The 26,439-nt window shown below is 40.9% G+C and overlaps 1 protein-coding gene across 1 annotated transcript in view; it reads left to right on the top strand.

Moving 5' to 3' along the window:
* Positions 1-26,439, top strand: part of lrfn1 (leucine rich repeat and fibronectin type III domain containing 1) — a 103,378-nt gene that overhangs the window by 66,081 nt on the left and 10,858 nt on the right. The window contains exon 3 of the mRNA XM_070970351.1: positions 14,068-14,183. The gene's annotated coding sequence lies outside the window, so the exon portion shown is untranslated. The remainder of the gene's footprint in view (positions 1-14,067; positions 14,184-26,439) is intronic.

Genomic DNA, 26,439 nt, shown 5'->3' with positions numbered 1-26,439 from the left:
GCTTGTTCCCCTGTGTCCTCTGCTTTTGGCAAATAAATTGAAGGGAGCTGACCTTTCATCAGATATGCACAGCAAACCTGAGTGTTCAAGTTTCAAGAACCAGACATGTTAACTTCAATTAATCAAGTGAAAACCATTACAGCAGGTGACATGTAAGAGATGGTTCACTGCACCATCCACATATTTTACTCATCATCACTCCGAGGCATTACTTTCTGACTTCTTTCCCAGTGGACGGGCTGATCGTTGAGCTCTGTTTCACAGTCACGCACTAGTCTGCAGCACTGCAAGTCTGTGTGTGGGCTTCATATAGTCGCTTCAAGAGCGGCATAGATTTTAAAACATTTGACAACAATGAATGAATGAGTGAGGTTTTTATTATTTTTTCATGCATCCATCTGTTCCCAGACAGTACTGGCTTACAAGACGCCACAAAACCACAGAAGCCAGTTGCAGAAAGCTGCGTTGAACCGAGTTGAAATACTTTTCTGAGTCAGATTGTCACATCATCTAAATCAGTGGCACAAAAAAGTAATATATAATTCAAGATGAAAAGTAACAGTACGAGTAAATACTATATAAAAAGTCCATGTTGTGCTTTTCCAGGCTTGTGAGATAAAGTTAGCGAACTCAAAACTGAACAACTATTCCAGAATATTTCAGGACTCGGTCGAGCATTTAATGAAAATCTAAACTCTTAAATCATCGTAGCATGTACAATACAAAAGAAAATGGGATTCACTTTCTACTTAAAACGAATCACACAGCTCCCACAATTTGTTTTCCTCCTGAATAGTTTTAAATCTGCAAACTTCAAATGGCCAGAGGAAGAACAGCAGCTCTCAACTGCACAAACGAAGATCTTTGGCTGCTCCATAAGTGAAATATAACATGATTTAGCGCCTAACGTCTGTTTAGGATGCACAGCATTACCTTAAACATCTCTCTTTAAACTTGAAAAAGGTGCAGCTTAACTGAGGGTTTAAAATACTCTTCAGTCAATGTCAGAGTGAGATGCAAGCCAATGTAGAGACCGAGTCAGATAGAAGTATTTTAAGAACATTTATTGTTCAAAAGTGCAATAATATATGAAAAATATACAAAATTAAACTTCCACATGAAATGCAATAAAATCAAGCTGCACAAAGTGAATACAAAAGCTGCCTTCAAGTACAGCAGGAGAGGAGGTTTCTTTCCCCCAACCAACTCAAACGCAATGAAACTCTCAAACTGCAAAATTAGGTCAAAGTAAGTAACTCTGCTTCAGTTACAGTGTTGCAGGAATTGATATGACTGCATCTGCATAGATCAAAATAACTCTGCAGCATCTCAGCGTGCATGTTAGCATCAAAATATACATAAAGTGCAAAAAGTAAAAGTACTGCAGAGGCCGTTTCAGAATAATACATCACAGGATTCTAATTATTAATGCATTAATGTGTTCATCATCACTTTATTGTTGCAGCTGCAGGTAAAGCTCGTTTTAATTTGTTTTTATTTTGTATTAATATTCAGCATAGTAAAAAGAGTAAAACATAATATAACATTTACCTCCTAAATGTAGAAGTATAAAAGTAGAGTACAATACCTCAAAATGAATCAAATTCACACCAATACACTCTCTATATTGTTTATCCTGTCCCTCCCTAGTACAAATAATAACAGGACAGGTTAATTGATAGTGAAAAAACATGAACTAATTCACCCTCATTCATCCATCTACACCCATGCTCACACATCGATGGTGGCCGAGCTGCTCTGAGCTGATTCTAGCTCAGGGATGCTTGGATTGGACTGTGTCGCATGGATTAAACAGCCTTAATTGATGATCCGCTCTGCCTCCTGCCACAGCCAAGCCCTAATAAAGCATAATTATACAAAACAATCATTAAAACAATCAATGCGAGTCAATAAAGTACTCATAAAGAGGTATTTTATGAGAATTATTTAAGATAAGAAGGTCAAGATGAAGCTAATTATGTACAACATGCCTGTGTGAAAAATGTATTTTGAGATATTTTAAATGGTGTTGATAATTTTTAAATTCTAACTCCTCCACTGAGTTTCATAATCAGAGAGCCTTGAAGGGAAAATTCACAAATCAGCAGCAAAGCTAAAGAACCCCGACTACAAATTCACCAAATGAAGGTTAATGTGATCCTGGCTCTTAGTTGGCCTGGCCTCAGATTGGCTTCACATATCCAGCTGCCGTTAATAGTCGTGGTGATGAGAATGAGATTAAATAAAAGCATGGATAATTTTCTCGAGGTTGGAAAAGTCCGTATTTTATCAGTGCTTTGACTGGAGGAAGAAGGGAACAGCCCTTACATCTTCATCTTAGAAAAAGATCTGAGCAAAAAAAAAAAAAAAAACCAACGAGATTCTGATGCTCAGACCGAACATGCTTTTCTAGAAAGGCTGCAGGTTTTTTGTTCTTTTGTTGAATCCGATTAATAGAGCCGAGTGGGTGGAATTCAGCAAACCTAGATTCATCATCATTAACTCACAGAAAGTTTGCAGATAGTTCTTAACATCTGCAAGCCAATCATTTAGGTGGATCTGCTGGTATAATTTGACAGAGGATTCAGGCCTAATAATTTCATTACGGGCTGAATGTGAACATCTTTCTTTTTGCGAACATTTTAAAACATGGTATCAATGGTTTTTAAAGGCTGGAACTAGTGGGTGTGCACTGGGGGAATAGATATGGTGCTTGCAAATGAATAACCAAGTTGGATCATGCAGTATTATTATAATGCAGAGGCAGAGTAGATTTAAACAGAGTGGAGATCAGCGTGGTCTGAAAAATAGAAGACAGAGTCAGAGGTTCATTAATTATTATTAGTTTAATAGATTAATCCTACTGTCCACAGTGTTATTGAACATTTGGTATTGGCTTTCTTTATTGTATTGACAGAACCATTCTTCTAAATAATAAATCACACCTCATTGAAAACTTTAAAGCTATTTAATTGAGGAAGGAGCTACACTCAGTCCACAGGAAACACCAAACATGAAATCAGGTCGAGATGTTGCTCTACCTCCAGCAGCAGGAAACGATCAGCAAGTCATGTCTGCACCGTTTGAAGGGCTGTAACTGTGACATAAACCCTTTTTCAAGGCTTTCAGGCAGGATGACCTGGTCTGTGGCGTCAACTGCCTCACTGAGATCAAAAGGATTCAAACAGAGCAATCACAAGCACAAACAGCAACAAGGGGAGCTCAAGGAAAACCGTCTGTGTGCCGTGGAACGTCTTAAAAGCCAGCCTTAACTTTTCTGCGCATTATTATTCCTAGAAGGCAGCAGTTTGGGGAGTCTGCTTTTTCCAAATCCTCAGAGAAATATACAGTTTGCATGAAATATATTAAAAAGTGCTGTATTGTCAGCAGTAGCATACTGCGCATCTTGAAGTTTTGAAGACGATTTAGTCCAGGTTATTAAATACTCACTGACTCCACCAAGGTAGAGAAGATCTCTGAAGTTACATACATTTAAGAAAGACATATTTTCTCATTGCACGATAAAATCTCTGAGGGCCTGGCAGAGAGCGATTGACATTTTCACAGCCTACGCTCTGGATATTATTCATGGAAATACAGAACATATTTGGAGAGGCCTATTTTAACATTTTATAGAGTCCCAGTATCTCACCAGAGGTGACTTGCTCCACTCCACACGACTCCATATCCATTATAGATGGCTGGCTCGGCCAAGCCAGCAGTATACATATGTTTACAACTGTCAAATGCACCAAGAGGACTCGGTGAGAGTCATGAAAAAACAGCTATCCATCTGAGGTGGATGGATCCCGAAGACCTTGTTGTAATATTATCTCCCAAGTATATCAATAATACATACAGAGATAAATGTACCCGACTGCATAGAATCACAAACATGGGAACCAGCTTCGGGAATATGCATTACAGCTAGGGACCGGTGGAAATTCACTTTCACTTTTCTCCAAAAATGCAGCATATTGAACATTCAGCTTTATTTATTGACGGAGCATCCATTCAGTCAGATTTAACTGTAATCAGTGAAACCTTGGATTTGTAAATGATGAAAATCCACATTCAGTGAATTAACAATGAGAGTAGAGGTGATCAGCTCGTCTTCTGTTAAGCCTGCAGTGAAGGACAGGAAGTGCCTGTTTCAATCTAAAACCTAAAAATACATTTGATGCGTGGAATGAAACAGAATTTAAGATTACGGTGAAATACGTGAACGCTGCCCCCTGTTAAATTCTTAATGAACTTAACTCTTCACTCTTATTTTTGTTTTGGTGTGAAAGCTCCCTTTGATTGTGTAGTTCAAGACCGTGCGGGGCAGTCAGGTGTTATGAGTGTTTCACTTTTAAGCACACAGCTTCAAATGTGATTAATAGTTGATGTGTTGAGGCTGGTGGTTGTCATATTTGTTTTAAGAAACTGGGGAGTTTTTTCCACTTCTAAGACGCTCAGTGAGACTTTGTTGTAACCTCCTAGAGTGTCATTTGTTGAACGACTGCAAAAATGTGCTCATGTATTTATGAGGAACCAAGAAAGTCGAGCACAAGAGACACAGTTCAAATTAAGGGTTTAATTTTCTACGTTTCAATGCAGATGAAAAATGAACCTCTCTAACTTCAGTGTGAACACTTGTGAACAGTTTCACTTTTCCATTCATGGGGTTCAGCCTGGATTATGCAAACAGGTAACTCTTTGACCCCAGAGTTGGGGGTTTGCCTCCCCATGTGTGGTTAGATTTAGGCAACAGAAGCACTTAAGGTTAGAGACAAATTGGGATTTTGGGTAAATTTTAAGAAGGTAAACACGTTTCTTGTGCTTAAAGTCATCGCTGCCTTTTTTAACCTACAGCGCCATCTTTCTCTCACCTTAACCAAGCCATGAGCGCCCAAACATGCACAAGAAAGGAGGAAAATCAGGATTTTCTTGCTACAAGAAGAAATTAAATGTGTTGTTTTGCAGATGTGTTAAGCGAATTGCCAATTAACACTGTTTTCCTCATTATGTTCATGAAAACGTGACCCAAGCAGCAATATCTTCCTTCACAACACATTTGCCAAGATGTGCTATGCACATGTCATTTCTTGGAGACAGACTTAGACAAGGAGGCAAAGGGTGAAACTTTTATACTTGTCTGGCACACAAAAGGTCACAGCAGAGCACACATTGCATTGTTTATGCTAAGCTATGCTAGCTGCTCTGTGCACCTGTGCTTGATGGACAGCTAAATGCTAATGTTAGCATGCTAGCATGGTCACAGTGACATTGTGGTTGAGATATTTCAGTCCAGAACAAAAAGGTGGACCGACAGACCCGTGCTGCTGGCATGCCTAAAAGCACGGTTCATATCTGATAACACGGGCTGCATGGTGGCGCAGCAGGTAGTGCGCGTGCCTCACAGCAAGTAGGTTGCCAGTTCGATCCCCGGGTCAGACGGGGCCTTTCTGTGTGAAGTTTGCATGTTCTTCCCGTGCATGCGTGGGTTCTCTCCGGGTACTCCGGCTTCCTCCCACAGACCAAAAACATGCTCATTAGGTTAATTGATGACTCTAAATTGTCCGTAGGTGTGAGTGTGAGTGTGAATGGTTGTTTGTCCTTGCATGTGGCCCTGCGATCGGCTGGCGACCGGCTCAGGGTGTACCCCGCCTCTCGCCCATTGTAGCTGGGATAGGCTCCAGCCCCCCGCAACCCCGAAAGGGATAGGCGGTATAGATAATGGATGGATATCTGATAACACACTTAAGTTACAGCTCAGGTTTTGAGCTCCCACATGACTCCAGATGAGTTGACCTAATACTCTGGCTTCAGTCGGAAGATAAATCAGTGCCTAGCTTTCTGTTTGCTGTGGTAATGTCAGGACACAGGAAGCTAACAGGACAGAAACTAAAGCCGGCAGGAAGAACTAATAACTGTTGAGAAATGTAGTCAGTATGGCATATGAGACAATGTGCCACTGTTTAACATGTAAATCACTGCTGTGAATGACAAAGTACAGGTGAAATGAAATGGCCTGCAGAGGCACAGCTCAAACTCTCAACCAAATGCAGTTGAGCCTTCAGTGTTTTTATACTGCTGCTTAGTTCATTTCATTTGTGTTATAGGAAAGCCAATGAGACCAATGAAATGAATGAATTTTTGGGATTCAGCACCAGTGAAATGAGAGCCAGCCGAGGAAATCAGATAAGCTCTTCATATTTCTCCTTTGACATATTGGAAACAATCTTATCAAACCTCTCCTCCCGTTTGGTCTCTTCATCTGAGTCTCCTCCTGACAGACAAATCCTGTTACAGTTGCCAATAAATTCAAGAATGAAACACAAATTACAGAAGCCCGAGTATTTACCAGAGAGAATTGGGATGTTTTCACCAGGGGAAGGAAATGAAGAGCACTTGTTTTTTAACCTGTTTTGTTGCTGTGCCACCACCTCCACAACCTGTCAAAGTGACAGCTCTGGCGACACGCGGGCACAACTCCGACATTATTTGCAGATGGTAAATAAGGAGAAATATCTGGCTAGTCAGTATGATTCATAGTTAGTTCCAGCTCTTGTTTACAGACAAGTTGTCACATTCATTTAGCAAATTACGCTCGTGCTTGGGGCTCTGTAAAATGGTTTTTCCCTCCCACTTTATTGAGTGAGAGGGGATAGTAAAAATAATAAAACCTTTTTTTCTCTCCTCAGCCTTCAAAATTGTTGACTCAGAGTCAGGGCACAAAATTAGTGCCAGCCGCCATCCAAATGCTGGTAAAATATGCAAGTGGCTTCACTCACCAGCCAAAAAAAAAAAAAACGATGCAAATCCATTGAGTGGCTGGTGAAATTTAAATGTTCACTCATCATTTGGCCGGTGGACAAAAAAGTTCATTTTGCAGCCTGCTCAAATCCCCTCCGAATCATTCATCTCTACAAAAGGATTATACAGCAAAGGTGCAAACACTTTATTGCAGCTTTTTTTCAGTGTTCAATTATAATGTACAAAATTTCAGCCAGCTAAAGGCAGCTCTATTACTCTCTCACAGCCCTTCTTAGAGGCTTGTATGTAATAGCATAGTATGCTAATGCTTGTCGTACTAAGCCCTTGTAATCTTCATGCTTGAATTTGTGAACAGAGGACCATGTCTTTATCGCATACTGTAAACGCTGATGGCGTAATGTAGCCGTGTGGAAAAAGTTGCTCGAATTCACCTCCCAGTTTTTAGATGACGCCAAAGAGTACACAGCAACGCTGCAGCACAGATGTGCAGCGCACTAAATATGACTGAGTGATTACAAAATGAACAGTTACGGATTAAAGTAAGATTCATATGTAAACCCCTTCCTCTATGATACATTTTCCTGGAGTCTACCATATGCTTATGTATGTATGTATGAAATCACTTGATTTGCATTCTCAGGTTAAAGCTCAATGGGGCAGGAGAGGTAGTTGTAAAACCTTCATTTAGTATATCAGACCTGTCTTTTCTTATTATAGCTGCACCAAATGATCAAAGTGACACTATTACTGAAGTGATGGCGCATGCTAATGGCATGAGACGTGCAGACAGCATTAGCACATTGCGCTGTTTAAAAACAGGCACCGGGTGATCTAAATTTGTACCATTCTTCATCATGAGCTGTTTTGTATTCTTGCTGTTTGCAACATTTGCTGAGTTAATGATGTTAGATATGAATATTCACCCGAGCAAGTCCAGAACAAGGCACAGCGAAAACAACAGAGAAAAAAAAAAAATCTTCCGATGAGTTATTGTTTTAGGTCTTAGTAAGAGCTGCTCGTGCGGTGGGACTTCGTTTAATCTCATGTGCCTATGTAAGCTCACAGCCACATGTAGACTCTGCTACTGTTCAGCTATGTACCTAAGCCTTCATAATATTCTGTCCTGCTGATGTGTCATGAACATGTCAGACTGTTGAAAATTTCCATAAACTGCACCATGCAGTCTGATGGTGGTGCCAGAACCTGCACACACTGCGTTAAGATTTACAAACCTGCCTGTGGAAGGATTACATACGTAATTGGTGGAACCACATTGCAAAAGCATCCTTTGGGAATTAGGGAAATGTGAAATCTAATCCTAGTGAGCAATTTGTTCTTTGGTGAAAATATAGCTTGATATTTTTTTTTAAAGCAAACACTGAGACACTGATTTATCGTCAGCGCAGGAGAAGTGAGGATGTGAAAGTATCCCCTGCTATAACAGAAGCTTTTTCACCTGTATCATGCATTTGTATTCACTCCACCGTTTAGCATTGGGCTCCTGTAAAGCTGTCGTACTCATGAAAGCAGAACCAGACATATCGTCATCTTTATTCCACACATTCTGGTCTCCTGAAGACCTGTAATCAGACTTTGATGTGTGAAATCAGTAGAGACCAACATAGACGAGAAGCCCTGAAAGTGAAGACCGTGTGACATCGCTAAAAGTTACAGAAAAAGCCGGTAAAGATGGTAATAACCTTAGGTTCAGGTCAAAATACTGTTTTCAAGATCAAGAGTTAACTTGATGTGTTACTTTGAAATTTGTCTCCAGAAGGAGCAAAAAGGACTTACGAATGCACTTCACATTCTTCCTTTCATTTTGTAGCATGAAAATGCCCACACTCTCAAAGGCAAAATTAACTTTATTATTCATATCGACTCCCTGCAATCTTAGATTAAATGATTCATCCCTCGCCAGTTGCTTTGGATTAATAACATATTAGGATGTTTGATGTTTAGTAAGCTGTGACCTACTATGAGGTTTTACAAGATTTTGGCTGATCATATCTTGAAAACATGTCCAGTTCTTACTCAAAGTATTCTAATTTAAGTGGAGCCAAAATGATCTCAAAGATCTTTCATAGAGCAGCGTGTGCAAAAACAAGCAGAAGAAGTTTGTGATTACACCGATTTTATACTGTGTTAATAATAGTAATAATATATTACCTGTTGATACGACATACCGCCTCATATCTGCTTGCAGCTACATTATAGCAAAATAAGCAATTCATCAAGTGTTTATATACTGATTATGAATGCCGTAATAGTATATATTCTATCCCTAATGGAAATAATCATGAGTTTGCTAGTTGCACTGTCGTTGAACTGGATTAGAGAGTTCCAATCACAGTGCAAATCTGGATTTGAGGATTTTACAGTAATATGAGCGAAATCCAATTGCTTGTTCGGATCTGTAACTCAACCCGTGTTGATGTGATTGGATGAAATCTCATGTGCGCCTGCAGCTAATGCGTTACAGAGGACCTCAACATGTGATCCAGCAGCCTCGTCTAATGATGTTATAATACATGTTAGGATATTAAGAATATCATGATATGAGCTCACAGACACAACGTAAAACCGATCCATCCATTGTCTATACCCGACTAAACCTTTTCAGGGTAGCGGGGGGGCTGGAGCCTATCCCAGCTGTCAACGGGCGAGAGGCGGGGCTAGCCTCACACCTAAGCGCAATTTTAGAGTCACCAATTAACCTAATGAGCATGTTTTTGGTCTGTGGGAGGAAGCCGGAGTGCCCAGAGAGAACCCATGCAAACACGGGAAGAACATGCAAACTTCACACAGAAAGGCCCCGCCCAACCCGGGGATCGAACTGGCAACCTTCTTGCTGTGAGGAACGCGCACTACCTGCTGCCCCACCGTGCCGCCCCATCGTAAAGCCGCTGCTGGTAAACACAGTTTGCAAACGGTTGCATTCAGGTTTTATTTAGGTTTTACACAGCAACCCAACTTTTTTAGAATCACGGTTGTACAACAAGTTCTAATTATCTCCAAAAATGGGGTTTTTTGTTCCCATCCTGCTCTTGCAGTTCCAGGCCTCCTAGCTGGTAACTTTGCCCTCTAGCAGCACCAAATTCATGAGTATTGATTGTCTGGAGAACACACATACACACACCATTCATCTTTTCTTGACCTCTAATGCCAAAGGTTTGTAGAAGCTAATAAAAAGCTAAGTATTCAATCAAACTGCTCCTGCAAGCAATTTTCATTGAAACTGTTTTTGTCTCATTGCAAGTAAAGAGCTCAGCTTTGGTTTGAGTCGGGCCAGTGGGAGAGGAGCGTTCATCAGAGTCTGAAGGTGTTTTAGATCAGTGGAAAGGGCTCAGACAAGAACAGCTCCTCTTCAGTAATCACCTCACTTTTTGGGTTTGCCTGCAGCTGACTCTTGGAATTCTGCACCCAGTGAATAAACTGCATAAATTTGATGTAATTTAAAGCAGTAGGTCCACACTTAGTGACACGTTCTCTATACAGTTGCAGTTTCAGGGCATTGCTGTTCATACACCCCTATTAGATAGCTGTAATTAGGCTGTGACAACACAGTCACTGAAAAGCCATGAATACATACAGCGCTATGATTGATACATCGCTCTGCAGCGTATATGATCCAGTGTGCAAATCACACCATTAATCAAAATGCTGACATGAAGAGTAAATTACTGTAAAGCCAGGGGAAAAAGAGGAATGGTCCGATGGCATTCGGTTTCCCAGATCTGCTGAGGATGAGTTTGACCTCACAGTTATGACAGCTATCAGGCTACTCTACACCTCCGAACAGCATCGCTGTCTTCCTGAACGAGTGGCTCTGTCAGTCCACTGCTGAGTCATGATGACATTGAGAGTGTCCTTTAATAAGCGTGTTACAGCTGCGGCCGCTTTACTGCATGTCTTCATCACAGGCACTGTGATCACTGCAGCCAAGGAAAGGAGGCACTGAAAAATTAAATTCTAACCAAAACCCCCAGTTTACTCCAGTCAGGCAGTTTGAAAATAATTAAAGTCCGTAATGAAGATAGATAAGATAAGATAAGATAAGATAAGATAAGATAAGATAAGATAAGATAAGATAAGATAAGATAAGATAAGATAAGATAAGATAGGACTTTATTGATCCCACACTGGGGAAATTTAGTCATTACAGTCAGTAAGTTACAAAAAGCAATCACAGTGGCAGGAAGAAAATGAAAATATAGAAGTATACAAGGTACAGAATAGGAAAAAAACAACTAGGAGAAATGCTTTTGCACCTGAGAAAATACTATTTCACTTGGGAGATACTAGGTATATGTATATGCACAATATATACAGTTTCTAAAAATACAGTTGCCAATATGGATAATAAATAGTGTTATTGCACAGTTGAGAAAAATATGCAGCTTAGAAATTTAGAAATTGCACCAGATGAAATGGATAAATGTGAGCAGGTATTAGCATTAGAGCATATATTAGCCTTGAGCGGTAGCGCAAATCAAAAACAGGTTCATGATGTAGAATTGAGAAAGACAGCATCAGCACGGTGCTACATGACATGATGCTGGAGGTAGAAAGTCTGACAGCTGTTGGGATGAAGGACCTGCGGCAGCGCTCTTTCTTACAGACTGGATGCAGCAGTCTGATACTGAAGGAGCTGCCGAAGCCCCCCACCGTCTCATGCAGGGGGTGGGATGGGTTGTCCATGATCAATGTCAGCTTGGCTAACATCCTCCTCTCACCCACCTCCTCAATGGTGTCCAGAGGGAAAGTAAATGCACAAACACCTCCTTTCATGCCTATGGTGGAATTATTCTTCCACATTTCTGCCGTCTATTAAATTATTTGGGTTCTTGCTTATCGGCTGATAAGCTCAGGAATTGCCATCACTTCTGTCGATATCTTTGGAGCGGAGCACAAAGAGAGGCGACTATATCCAATATGAATGCATTTACTCAGATCTATAATTGATTGAAGCTCCAAGGCTTGTTTTTGTCTCCCTAGATGGTCACCAGGATGTGATGTAATGAGATGCCTGAAGGTTTTTTTTTTCTTTTGCTGCTGTTGCAGAGCTGATATCTAAGAAGGAAAAATCCTCCCCCTCTTTAAGCCAGTAGAAAGATAATTCTGACATTGTTTTCTAAACCTGTAATTTATAATCTTGTGTGCCTGGACAAAAAATTGCATTATATTCCAATCTTCAGATAAATCAATGTTGCTCTGATCTGCTTTTCCCGATTTTTGCTGTAGGCAGAGTTTCAAGGAAAATCGTCATTTCTGAGGTTTGCTTCAGATATCTCCCTTTCACATTCTGATAAAATAATATTCACCTGTCACCATGATTGACTAAACAGGATAATTGTGGAATTTGACAGGTAGTGCTTTCACTACATGTACGTGCATTCATGACTATTTACAATCAAAGACTATGCCCATAAAACCCATATTGCTGCTAGTGTTGCTCATCTTTCAAGGTTAAGCCTGTTTTCTTCAGAAAAAGGTCAAGATTTTTTTTTTTTTTCTTTCATCATTCGTGCAACCTGAATTCATTTTTCTGCCTTCCACACACATCAAGTCGTCTCTGTGTGGATTGACAGACAGACTATAACCGTAGTGAGGTAAAGAAGTCTCAGCTGCTGCTGTTGTCATACGGGAGTATTTTAAGTAACAATGCTGGCAGCGCAGCAGGATGAGTGTCTCCCTAACAACTGTCTTTGTCTTACCTCGATAGGAGGGAATCACCGTGATGGATAATGACTTGACGGAGTATGTCCTTTGGCCAAAGTTGCCTGGCACTGAGGAAATTTTTGTTCCGTCTTTTCACTTCATGTAAGGGCCTGGAGAGAAAACGAGAGGGAAAGAGAGAGGTGAGCTTGTGTGGCTGCGAGAGCAAAATGGAGCAGGGAAGTGGAGTGTTTGATACAGTGAAGGGGAGCCATGTTGGAGATTAAGTGAGACCGACTTGTCCTGGGCTGACACTGGACTTATCACACCAGGCCAGGAGATGATTTGATGCTTGGAAACAAAGATAAAACCGAAAAATCAGTTGTTGGACCATTGTGGACGGGTTAAGGACTTTATGTTCGAAGCAAATTTACAACTTTATGCACCTCCCAGTGGTTGCTCGGTGTCACATTGCAGTCACGCCACTTCTCTGTCAAATTGGCTGGCGGAGTGGGCAGCGGTGCCGCCGTACACACGAGTAGAAGCAGTTAATATGCATGGCATGATAGACTGTGAAATGATAGACTGTGAAACTCATGACACCTACACTCTTACTTTGTTTCTCTCCTTCATTCCTTAAACTCTGACATGACAGCACTGACTCAAGCGCGAGATGAATTAAAAAGGACTGGAATGACTTATCAAAAAAGCAAAAGCTTGCGTCATAAATACTTCATTGGCTGGATGAATAGCTGAAGGTGACAAGCCTAAAGCCCCTCTCTGAATACAAATTGATGTACAGTAGAGCTGGAAGAACAACCTGAGTGGAGAATTGTGTTTTTTTAATGCATGAAGGCTCTCTGCAGACAAATGCGAGCGCTATGGTAATCTCTCATGGGTTGCGTGCTCCTGTTCTGCAGGCAGAGCTGCGACTTGTCATGTAGCTTGTTTTGAATTTTTGGGACAAGTGAGAAACTGAAGGCTTGTGACCTTGACAGTCTCCTCTCTCCTGTTTCAGATGGGAAAAAAAGCAAGGATAAAAGAAAAATTTTGCAGTAAAAATAGCCTCTGAAGTGAGTCAGAAAACCTCGTCCTCATCCGTCTTTATGAAATATGTGTGAATAATGGCAATAAGCGTATGCTAAGGCATGCGGTAATTATTCAGACGCATAAATCACCTTATTTTCTCAGTCAAAAATCTCATCACGAGCACAGAAGACTCGCCCGCTCTTTGTTTTGCTCAGATAAATTCCAAAGCTGTGTCAAAATATGATAAATTTTTCATTATGCTCCCCTTTACACTTTGTTCTCCTTTAGCTACAATGATGCAGTGAAATATTAATGACAGGACACACATTCATAGTCATGGTATCGCCAACTCTGTTTTTCTGGTGCCTCTCCTGCTGCTTATGCTTCTTTCCTGTTGTTTCATAATCAGATCAGCGTTCATATCGCACCCAAAGCTGCCAAGTGGAAAAAGGAGCAAGCTCAGTCAATGAGATTATGAATGTATGACTGCTTCTCTTGTGTGTTGAGGAATGTTGCCTCCTTCAGAATACCATCTAGATGTGAATGATAAACATCCCAAAATGGCTCTAACATGTCCTAATTCTAACAAAATGACTAAACACATCTCTCATCCTCTAGGTGGTGTTTCACTGTGACGCCAGTGGGAGTCGCCTGCCTCAGCTCTGACTCTCTGACCGCCAGCTGATCGGGATGCTGATATGAAACCTGCGATGGAGACCGGGGCTTGATATCTGGTGAGTTTGCCGTGTTTTCCAAGTCACTGCGTATTGACTGTGAGCAGTTGCAGCTCCACCTTGAGCTGGGGCAGCTCCACTGTAACTATGCTGAAACTGTTGTGCTAGCAGTGGTGCATCAGCAGATTGAGGATGCAGTACTATGGAGATCACCTCTGGGAATTTGTTACAGAAAGGACTACAGAAACTACAGGTGCAGAGCAGAACTGGGTCAAATTCGCAGATGCGCTTTCGTTCTTGCAGCAGCAGCATTTGTCGTACACAGTTTAAACAGCCATATGGGCGGAGCTCGTCAAATCAGAATCAGCTTTATAGGCCAGGTATGTTCAGGCAGGCTCTGACTCGGGTTTCCAGCAGCTCTCAATGCTCTCACACACAGTGCACAGAACGCTGCATTTACTGTACATCTGAACAAGCAAAACAGAGATAAGCAAACATAAAACTATGGCTATTATGTACAGACAAGTAAATATGAGAAATATGTGCCGTATACAAACAACAAATGGACGACAACATGCAGTGTCTGCAGGGTTACAAATAGTGTGTGGGAGTGTGCAGGATAAATATTGCATGACTAATGTAGTAAGTAACTTTATGTGCCTACATTAGGTGGTTTATGGACAGTATATACAGTCTGCATAGATTTACATTTGACAGTAATGGATGATATGTGTATGTTATTGCACAGTCTGTATATAACCCTGTCATGTACATTATTTGTAAGTACGGTAGATGTTTTGATATTACAGGCTTAACGTACTGGGAGTTTTTCCCGACAGCACACATCTGATTTAACTGTTCATCAGGGCGATGACAGGAGGAAAGAAACTGTGTTGGTTTTGTTTTAGAAGTGCAGGGACACAATGAAGTGAGGATTTTCAGCCAAAAGAAAGTAGGATTTGTAAAAATTTATGCCACTGTAACAATTAATTACTGAAGAAACAGACTATGATGCTTTCCATAATAATGGTTGTAGAATAACAACAACAACCAAAATGAATAACTTTTTATCCTCCAGACAGACAGAGGTAGTAGTGCTTTTTCCAGCCTTGAGCAGTACCTGCAGTCTTTCTCTCAGACTGCATACAGCCCCCACAACCTGAAACAATAAGGCAGAGGAACATATATTTAGCCTGAAAGGCAAAACACGGGGCAAATAAAGCCACAAAGCACCTGCTCCACTGCTCACCGCTGTTCCTTTGAGCTTATTGCTTTGAGCCCATCACCATTTTTATCATCTGCTCTGTTCTCTCATCTTAATTTTGACAACTGCACAGTAAGAACGGACTGTTCAGAGAGATTTTAGTAATAAAATACCCCGTTATCATTGGAAATTCTGCCATTGAGTGCATGTTCGTTTTGGTGCACTGACCTCTGTATCACCTGCCAGAGAGCCAATGATGGAGAAGTTCATGTCCAGGGTGAGAGGTGTGATTTTTACCTGCTCATTTCCCTGAATTAGGAGGTGTACAAGAAGTTGGGTTGGGCAGATTGGCATCAATGATCTTCTCTGCAGGCCTGACTGTCCGTTCAGTGTATACCTACAAACTACTAAACATAGATTGAAAGGCAAAGCCCACCGATCAAACAACTCTTGACTAACTTTGCCAAGTATTTCAAATTATTTGACCCATGTGTGGTATAAAGGTCCTATCAGGAGTCGTAGTGTAATTGACTGCATCTCTAACTAACCTGAAATGAGCCATAAAATACTCTTCAAAATGCTGCAGCAGTACATAAACCCAGCTTCATGTTTCAATCATACATCATATAGCATGAAACTATTAATTACAATCCGGTACATGAGAGGATAGAGTTAATGATCTGTGCTGCATCTTCAGCGGGCAGTCAGCCGAGAATAATTGTGTGCATCTGAAGTGCAGTAGGTCCCTGTATCCCCTTAACATCTGTCTGCTGTACTCAGAGTAGGTTTGCATCCTGAAAATGTCATTGCACCACATCTAGGCGCTATATCTGATCCAGCCTGCTGCCAGTAAGAGTATTTTGCTGAGGGCTTAGTTTTAGGAAAAGGTCTGAGCAATTCCCCTGGGGGAGTTCAGTAAGCAGGCGGGGTTGGGGGTGATCTTATTTTGCCTACCTCTGACCCATCAGAACCCCTGTGGTTTCTGCGGTCAGGAGGGCATCACACAGTGCTGAGAACAAAGAAATATGATGGCTCCCACTTGCCCTCCTCTAGTTCAAAGGGAATGGCAGGGCAATGCTAATTAGCCATCTTGTGTTACGGAATTGAACATAACTGCTGTTCCCTTCAGTGTTCCCCCTCCCCCTCGTCGCCTAACAAGCAGCATCTACAACAGTCATGCACCCTGCATAACTCTGCATATTTTGTGCACCGTGAGACATCCTGTTCTGTGTCTGTCCTAAAAAAGAAAATAATTCCCATCGTTAGCTTAATCCTTTTTGAGAGAATTGAATTCGCACTTGCCTGTCAAGTAAAAGTATTTTGTGCCCATATGTATTCTTTGGACATCTTCGCCCAGCTGTTCTTTCGAGTGTAGTTTAATCCTGGTTGTCAAGTTTGAGGGCGATAAGCGGCGTAACAACAGGATTCCCCACCAGTTCATCCCAACTTGAGCAAAATGATGGTTCTACAACCGAGAAAGCTGTGCTCTGTAAGTAGATAGTGAATGCACGTTTTTAATCAGGGATCGCAGGGAGAGTGATGAGGAGGTCAAGTTATTACCCTCACATATTCAAAATTCTAGTGGCGGCAGTGTGCATATGCGCCTCCCCTCCCTGTCTTGTGTTCTGTGGTCTGCTTCTCTTGTCAAAGTAATCTGAGTCTTGCAGTCAGTGTTTCCTGGAATACCAAGTACTGAAGGCAGTGACAGGCAGCGTGGAGCGGCAGCTCGGGGTGTTCTTGAGGTTTACAGCACGTTGCCATGTTGAGCTATCATCTGCACCTGATTCTTGTTACCACAGCTCTAATCATCTGCAGATATTAAGCTATCCACTCCACGTCATCCTCTTCTCAGAATAACAAGGGCTTTGTGGATTTGAAGCAGTGTAGCTGAAGCTGTTTCAAACAATGGTGGAGGGAACGATGGTAAAATCAAACACACCTGTGTGCGTGCGTGTGAGCACAAGTCAGATACAATAGATGCGTAGCTCCAGGGGAGGTGTGCTCAGCGTCTTGGTGCTGTCTCTCTCTTTCTCCCTCTCAGTCGAATATCTTTTTGTTCGTGCACATGCACTCAGGGTTGGCAAACACATTGACGACTGAGTCACTTAAACAGCCTCATCTTGACACACAGCTGACTCACACTCTATTGATTTCTTCATACATCATATTCTTTTGTACTGTTTGTTGATGCTGTATATATACAGGAGGGAGGCCATTGTTTGAACTCATCCGAAGCACATATGTTTGTCTCGGAGCAACGTTACACAATTAAAAATTCAGAGGCATGGTTAATGACGTGTGGAGGTGCAACCTTATTGCATTTATCCTTAGTAGTTACCAGAAACACAACTGAGTTTAAGAATCCATTTACAGTAATGGCCAAGAATAGCACAAACAGTGTTTGTGAGCAGGAACGAGCTTGTCTCCCCGAGCAGCAAAATAGAGAACCTCTCATCTGTGTTGTCATGCAAGTGTAAAGCCCGGAGCTCATTCATTCAAAATAAAAGGTGCATTACAATTTGATGCAACTTTTACTGCTCTGCTTGAATCCAAGCAGGCAAGCTCTTAACCTAAAAAGGTATCCGTAACCACAGAAAAGTTTTCTACTCACAGTGTATAAATTTATCATTTCATTCACTGAGATCAGCAGAGCATCCCAAATTACAGAGCAGGACAAAGTCATCTGTCTCGTTCGTGGCGATCAGAGACAAACGTTACTGCACTTATTTAGAGTTCTGTGATACAGACAGAGGTGTTCTCAGGGACTAAGAACACCCATTTAAAGACTGAAAATAAAATAAATTATTCCCCTGGGGCAACCCAGACCTACAACACATCTCGACGAGGCTCAAGTTAATTATGCTGCGTCGTGTATGTTGTATGAATATTGCATTATGGTGCTTTTTTAAGAGATTCAAAGCTTTTCTCTTAAGGTGCTGAAATAAATTATCACTGAATTTGATTATAGTCTTCTATGCAAATAGAGTTTGTTTATCTAAAGGGCTATTTCTGAGTATCAGATCAATGCTTTTACCACCTGCTGTGCAGGGAGATAAACGGAAACACACCTGCTGTGCTCCCCTTACTCCTCTGTCATTGTAAATGGGAATGCCTGAACATCCTTCCTCAAGTCTCCACCCTCTGCTCTCTCTCCGTGTTTGGTGAAATAATATGGCCGGTATCCATGTCAGTATCTGTGCACTGGTCGAAACAAGGCCGTGTCAGGAGCCCCCTTTCCTTTCATATCATTTACCAAACACAGCGTATGGGAGTAGGCCGCATGATAGTGGCAGACGAGTAGCTGGTTATGAGCCACAGCTCCTCCATTGTCTAGCATGCTGGAGAAAGAGTGGGAGCCCCTAAAGAGGCCTGGCAGAGTCTCTGCTTCCATCTGCCTGCATGCCTCGCCATGGAGCCCAGCTCACACCACTTGAGATTATACTCACGTCCAAGCTGTTACTGTAATTTGCATTGGCTCATAGGCAGAGGAGAGTGAGGAGGAGGAGGAGCTGCGCATGAGGCAGGGATGTTATAAGTGGTCCTGGCAGCACAATGAGCTTGCCTGGGTGTAGTATTATAGACAAGTGGCATGGACAGAGCTATATTAAAGTGCAATAATGGCACCAAGCAAGTTGCCCTGCTGTCCAAGATTATAGTCTGTTTTAGTGCAGGGAGTAAATTATAGAAATGTAGTGTTTGAAACTATCCCAGTCACACTCAGCATTGGTGTCGCATGCTTTATAGCTGCATTATTCTCAGTTCATTCCCAGAAGCTGTCTGCAGCAGCATATGAAAACTATCAGTCAGAGTACATGAAGCAAATAAGAAACTAATTCTGAACGGCGATGCCTTTTGTTATGTATTCCACCAATTAGCAAGTGATATGTTCATTTCTTTGCAATTCATTTAGATGAAAGGTCACGCACCTGCAGAACACCCACGCAAACACTGAGAAAATAAACATTCTCCAGAAGAAAGGGCCACAGCCGAGGATCAAACCGAGAGACAAAAATACACGAGCTCCTGCGCTGCCCTCCCTGTTTCAGATCACACATCAAACCTGGGATGTGATCATAACGTCTTCTTTGAGAATTCATTCAAATCCAAGGCAGCGACTTTATTTACAAACCTCTTTTCTGCATTGAATGTGGCAGCAGCACTCATTTGGGAGATGCTGAACATGTAGAAATTGCTGGATGTAGGATTTTGAATGAAATTCACGTTTTCGCCAATAAAAGGGAACAACACCAAAAAATCACTTTAGGCTCAATCCTACCAAATGTTCTCTGATGTCCTCATTTTTCCGGCTTGATTTGTTCCTAACTTGATCGCTTTTGGACTGCAATTTAGTTTAGCAGCTAATTTATCAAACTTACTAATTAACTACGGACAGACAATAAAGAGCAATTTCTGATAATGCCACCGCTATCAAATAGGTTGGGAACTAATTATTTATGGTACAGCCACAAGTGCAAGGACCTGTAATGAACTAATGCTGGTGAAGTCACTACATGTGCAGTATTTCATGTTTCCTGTGTATTAACATCAACCAGTGCAATTAGTTCAGTCAATAGATCTTCACCTTTTTTGTTATTTTGGTTACAGCTAATATATTTCCAAGGTTATGAAACTGTGCAAGTTAAAGTGACAATGAGACAGAAGCTAAAGTATTGTGAAGACGAGGCTGGAGGTTCAAATGTCAGACGAGTTTTAATCAGTTTTATTTCCTTTGGCAAGTTTGTAAGACATCAGAAATTCTCCCCAGCAGTTAATCAACACCGACTTTCCATTATAGAGAAAGTAAAATGTTCCACGCGGATTCAGAGAGTATAGATTTAAAAAAATAATTATGTGACTGGTGAGACAGCTAAATATACCTTTCAGCTTCAAATAACAGGCCTGACAGGTTTGTGTCGAGGGACTCACAAAGTGTGGCATGAGCCTGTCTGCAGTCGTCCTAAACATTTCATTCACATAATTGCTAATTATACAGCTATGTCGTGGATTTAATGTGTTGCCCTGATTTCCCCAAATAGCTATAATTGAAGGCACAAATGACAAATAATGATTGAATTCACTCAAGAATATCAGACTTTTTAAGCATGCCGTCTATTTGAACCTGGCATTAGCTAAAAAAATGCAAACAGGACATAATTAGATTTTTCTTTTAACACATTTAATATGAAATTTAAACAATTAATTGTTATCATGCATGTTGTGCAGACCCATTTGTTTAACTACGCTAATGATTGCCATTAGCTTTGCAGATTGTGCAAACTTGAAGCATAAATGGAAAAAACTCCAGCTTGTGATTTGTGCGAAACCCCATATATTGGGGCAAGTTGCACAAGCCTCCCACACCTTTCCAAACAGATGAGAATCATTTCGAATGCTCGTCTCTGAGGCTGACTACAATTAAACACAGAAAGTAGATGCCTGGAACGATCATTATGCGTAACTGCATCGGGATCGACACAATAGTCACATTCATGGGAAATGCTGCGGGCTGAAATAATCCTTTGAGGATTACATTTTAAGAGTACATAAGAAAAGACCAGCGTGATGCCAGTTCTTCATGCCGCACCCCAAACAAAAATAAAACAAGATCAGAATGATACAAAACATGCAAATGAAGAAATACACATACGCAAATGCTAATCCAGTACTAACAGTTTTACAAAAGCAACTAGTACACAGAATTCAAGAGTCACAGTAAACAGCCAAAGGGAGCAGGACGTAATGACTGGCTCTTGGTGATAAAATGATCTTGTGGGGAACAGCCAGTGCGAACTTTAATTCACTTCATTGTCTTGGTACAAAGCCAACTGTAGATAAATCCACACCTTATGTGTATTTACTGCCCCACTGCCACCGTGTATGTGTTGACATTGCAAAATGCTTTACTTGACACAGAGACAGGATTAGTGAAGCTCAGACGGCCTGCAGTATGTATGAATATAATAACCACAATATATGTTTGACAAAAGTTCTGCCTAAACCTGCTTTACACAGGCTTTCCTATGAAGTGTGTCAAATTGAAGCTGTGGGCTCTATTATTTATGTGCGCTGAGTGAATCACATGCAGTCATAGCTGTCTGTTCTGAGGTTGTAACACACTCCTGAGCATTACAGCCCTGAGTGAATTTGGGCCACTGTCTTCTATATCAATTAGAGCTGTGTGAGTTTCTCATTACTTTGTCCAGATTTGACAATAAATGTATTCATGTGGAACCCCCTTAGTAATGAATCTCAATTGTTTTTGTTAATTAAATGATAGAGTAGACATAAAGGAGAAGGTAGACATTGGATATTTACTTTGTATTTGACTCAAGAAACAAAATGATGAATGGGAGCATCTGTGTTTAGGAGGGTATGGTTGGTTGGGAGGAGGCACAGTGCCCTAGTTAAACAAGGCAGCGGTGCTATGAGCTAAATGCTAACATCATCATATGCTGGTATTCTCAGAGTGATGATGTAACATGCTGATGTTTGGCAGGTGTAATGTTTACCATGTTCACCATCTTTAGCATATTAGCATGCTAATTTGCACTAAACGGGAATGACACTGGTTTTGCAGGTATTTGGTCTTAAAGTAACAGATTGCTAAATGAAAAGCCACATAAATCTTCTTACAGTTCGTGCAGATTTACTGCACTCAAAGTCATCAATGTCAACCTCATGGTGGCGCAAAGTCCCACTTTTGTCCCAATCCAGTGTGTAAATGTTGAGATATTTCCTTGGATACTCGAAAACTTTGACCTGCTGGTGGCACGAAGGAGAAAATCATGGGATCATCAGAGTCATTAAGATTCATCCTGTGGACACAGTCGATTTCTGTACCTAATTTCATGGCAATCCATCCAATAGTTGTTGAGATGATTCACTAAAACCCAGAAATGTCAGTCTTCATGATGGGGCTAGAGGACAAGTCAGATGAATCATTACCTGGGGGCCATGATTGTTTGAATTAAATTTTATTGCAATCCATCCAACAGATATCCAGTAGATATTTCAAACTGCATCAAAGTGGTTTACCGGCCTGTTCTGTCAATTTCAGTAGCTTTACCGTTCATGACAAGAACACAATTCATCTGTCATCGTGTGCGTGCATGCGTGTGTGCGTGCGTGGGTGGTGCATGTGTGTGTGCAGCCATATGTTTTATGTATGTATGAAAATCCAAATCTTTGCCTTATTATAACTGATTTAAAGGAATTCATTATTTGTGATTCCATTGTGTGATTAACAGATGGTGGACATTGTTTCAGACACGGCTCCTTTGTTATGGAACAAGCCTGTTGGTAATCCAGCTTCAATACATGACAAAAGCTTATATTAATGATAGATCAGTGGCCGTCTTGTAAAGATGACTGCAGTGAATTTCAACAGGGAAAGGTTTCAAGTTCAGTCATTTGATGCATTTTCTATCCGCTGTGTAAATCGGCTCTTCACTATAGTGTATTGAGGCAGTGAAGCACATAAGAGGCATACATAGTGCCTTCAAGGGTACATACAGAGCGGGATCAATACAGTATAGGAACCTTTGGAGAAGGATTTGAAACTAAGTGTGGATTGCTGAGCATCACTGTTGCACAAAGTGGCACCATAAGGCACCAATTCAGAGGGTACATTCAGCTCGTTTGCACAGAGTGAGCAGGGCATGGAGCCACTACGCTCAGGGACGAGAAGACAAGATTCAAATAATGTCAGTGAATAAAATGATATGTGTAGAGGACGAACAATGAGGAACAAAACTGTCATCACATGGGAACGCATGCAGACCCAATATATAGAAGAGACAATCATGCTGTTCTTGTAAGTCACCAACACTTGTAGCTGGATTTCAAAATAACTAAGCCTTGAAATAGAAATCCCATAAGCTGTGTGTCACTCAGAATCGCTGTCTGTCTTCGTATTGTTTGCTAGCAGCTCCTGCTTTCATCGCGGCTTGTTTGTCTGTACTTTTCCTTTTTATTTTGGACAAATACATCGGGTGTACTTCAGCAGTCTCTTGGAAGGTGTCAGTGAAGCTGCTGCATGAAGGAAAGAGCATCCGCCACACTGTGTGTTGCTGAGGTGTTTGTTGATGTCGGGATATGCTCCCTCTTAAATTAAAGATGCAGAGTCAGTGTCGATGAAGAAAATGTGTCGGTGTGTTATACTTCATTTGCAGGTTGTTCACATCATTCAGAAAGTGTGTCTACTGAAGTACTGTACTTAGAGCGTTTTTGCACACTGTGGGAATGTGAGAAGCATTATTGCGATCCTTCTATATGTCCTGTACATATGGTGTAATCCACAATGAAGGTGATTGACAAAATTTCAGGCAGAAGTTATGTATGTGTGTGTGTGTGTGTGTGTGTGTGTGTGTGTGTGTGTGTGTGTGTGTGTGTGTGTGTGTGTGTGTTTGTATATATATAATATTATGTACTGTATTATATATTTTATTCACTACATTTATTTACCAGCTCTAGAAGATGTTAAAAAAAACTATAATGAGCATCTAAAATACAATTTCTGTACAATAAATTCAAGCAGTTTACATCAATGATTATAATAATCCAACAGTATAACATGTAATACTGTAACTCTGACCGAGCTTTTAATTATTCTCCCAATAATAGTTTCATACTTGAGTTTTACTAGAGTATTTTTGAATTGTGGCATTGCTCCTCTTACTTTAGTCAAAGATCTCAAAGCTTCTTCCACCACTGATATTATTAAACAAGAAACAGTAAAGTTCATCTTTATCGTACTTCCTGTCTGAGCCTTATGTGTGAATTAAGTGTGAACTTCAAAAGGACAGCTTCCTCTCTGAGTGTGAACCTCTGAAAAACCTCTCGCAGCAGATCTAAAGTAGGCAAGTGGCCATTGTAAAGAGAGGGCAGCGCATTGTCCTGTTTGTTCTATTAATCATGACAGCTAACAGATGGAATCCAGTCAGAGGTTTTTTTAGCTCAGTTGTGGAGGCAATTTGTGCATCAAGTGGATTGACTGGGACAGCACCATATCTAATAATTCTATTATGCATCAAACGGTGAATAATGTGAATAGTGAATAATTCAGTGCATGTACAGCAATCAAGATCCTGCGCAGAAATGTAGTATGTGCGGAGCAGGAAACATCACTTCACACGGAAAAAGCGCTCCTGTGTCTTTCATGGAAATCAGTTCTCTGATTATTGGAGTGGTCTGACATATGGAGTGTTATGTAGTATGATTATTTCTGCAAGTTGTCTGATGTAAATAAATTCTTCATAAGAATGGTGAGATAGACCGCAGAGACGGCAGAGCTGAAATGAAATTATTCAGACATGACCATCGATCAATTATTTTTGCTGAAAATTAACTGGTTTCAGCGCGTCTCCTGAATACTTTCCGGTTTTCTTCGCCTTCTGTCATTGTGAATCAGGTATTTGTAGGACTGCTGTTCACACAAAACAAACAATACAAATACTTAAGTCTCTAAAAAATATTTTCTGACAATTGATTAATTAATTGAGAAAGTTCATCAGCAGATGAATTGCTGCAAATTTGCCCAGTCTTGAAGACTGTATACCAGTAATCAGAGTAAATATTATGTGACACTAACATTTCCATGTTATTTCCTTTTTGTTAGAACGCTTGTTACTCACCAATTAGCTAAAATTCAAGGCTGCGCACTTGAGAAGTAGTCATTTGTTACTTTAACGTGAAAAGCCTCATTTTAAAAAGCACGTTGCAGTCATTTGTAACTGCAGCAGCGTCTTTTGACGGTTGCTTGTGTCTGAGGGGAGGGATTCAATTTAAAAAGAACAGGTAGAGCAGCAGATAAAGGCTAACAATCAATCACCTTAGTGTTCAATCAACAAGTGACGTGCATGACGATACTTGCGCAGCACAAATCTACGCCTAATGTTCTCTGGCTTGCTTTGGGAAGCTCTTACAATTACATTTTATGGAGCCACAATAGTTTGTGCTTCTCAGCTCCTCTTCATTGAAAGTTTTAAATGGGACGTAATTGAGAAGACCAGCTTTGCATGCAGACATAATTATAATATGCAAATGCTCCTCCTGTTTACGGCGACACCCCCATCCCCCTTGATGAGATGCGACCAGAAATCCCCGGGGCGGTGGATCCTCGTTTTAGGCGTCCACTGGTGGAGACAGAGCTGACTCCGATGAACTCAGCCTGTCAATAATTATGCCAGCATCCTGACAAGAGTTGCACAGGGGCAGCTAGCAGTTCACTGCCGGCACCGTCTAATTGGCGTTTACGGTTCTCTGACAAAGTCATGTCCAGAAAGTATCCTTACAACGCGCCGGCTCTGGGCAGATGTTTTTCTGAGCAAGGACACACTGGCATTGTTTGTATTCAGTCACTGTCGTCAATGTCACTTTCAGAGTGTGCTTCAGCTTCAGCTACTTTAACTGTAATCCAAGGCTGCCACTAATGGTCATTTATGATTGCTAAACTGATGGTTATGTTTTGTTTAATTAACCAGTAAGTGTTTGCTCTTTAAAATGTCATAAAAATACTGAAAATGCTCACCATAATTTTCCAGAACCTCAGCTGGCATATTCATATTGCTTTTTGTCAAAATGTTCAGTTCACTGCCATAGATGACAAAAAAACAAACAGAAAATGCATCTCTACTGTCCACCTTAAAGACACATCCAATAACACATGATGAAGCAAATAAAAAAAGACACGGGTCACTATTCAAGGAAGAAATCTGCTGCTGATTATTTTTAAAGCTGATCTGATTTTGAGACAAGAAAGGTGGCGAGTTCTCACAGCTGAGAAGCTGGAATTAGGTGATATTGTGCATTTATGCCAAAAAAAAGATCAATCAATCAGCCAAATTGCTGCAGGTTAATTTTCTGTTAATAGTGTAATCGTTTCAGCTCAACTGTAATCTCACATGAACTCAGGTTTTAATAGGCAGTGGTGGTTCGGTGGAAAGCTGCCCTCTTAAAGGAAGCTATTGTCACTGCGTCATGATGTCAAGGTTACATCAAGCGAGTCGTGTTTCTTTATGAGTGAATATAAGATGGCGGTAATAGCACATTCCTGTACACTTTAATATGGCAGCAAACACTCATGTTAACTGCGGTGTCTTGAATAACTATTGA

The sequence above is a fragment of the Chaetodon trifascialis genome, chromosome 9, assembly GCF_039877785.1.
Source record: "Chaetodon trifascialis isolate fChaTrf1 chromosome 9, fChaTrf1.hap1, whole genome shotgun sequence".
In the NCBI taxonomy this organism is placed as follows: Eukaryota; Metazoa; Chordata; class Actinopteri; order Chaetodontiformes; family Chaetodontidae; genus Chaetodon; species Chaetodon trifascialis.
This window is presented reverse-complemented; position numbering and strand designations above follow the sequence as displayed.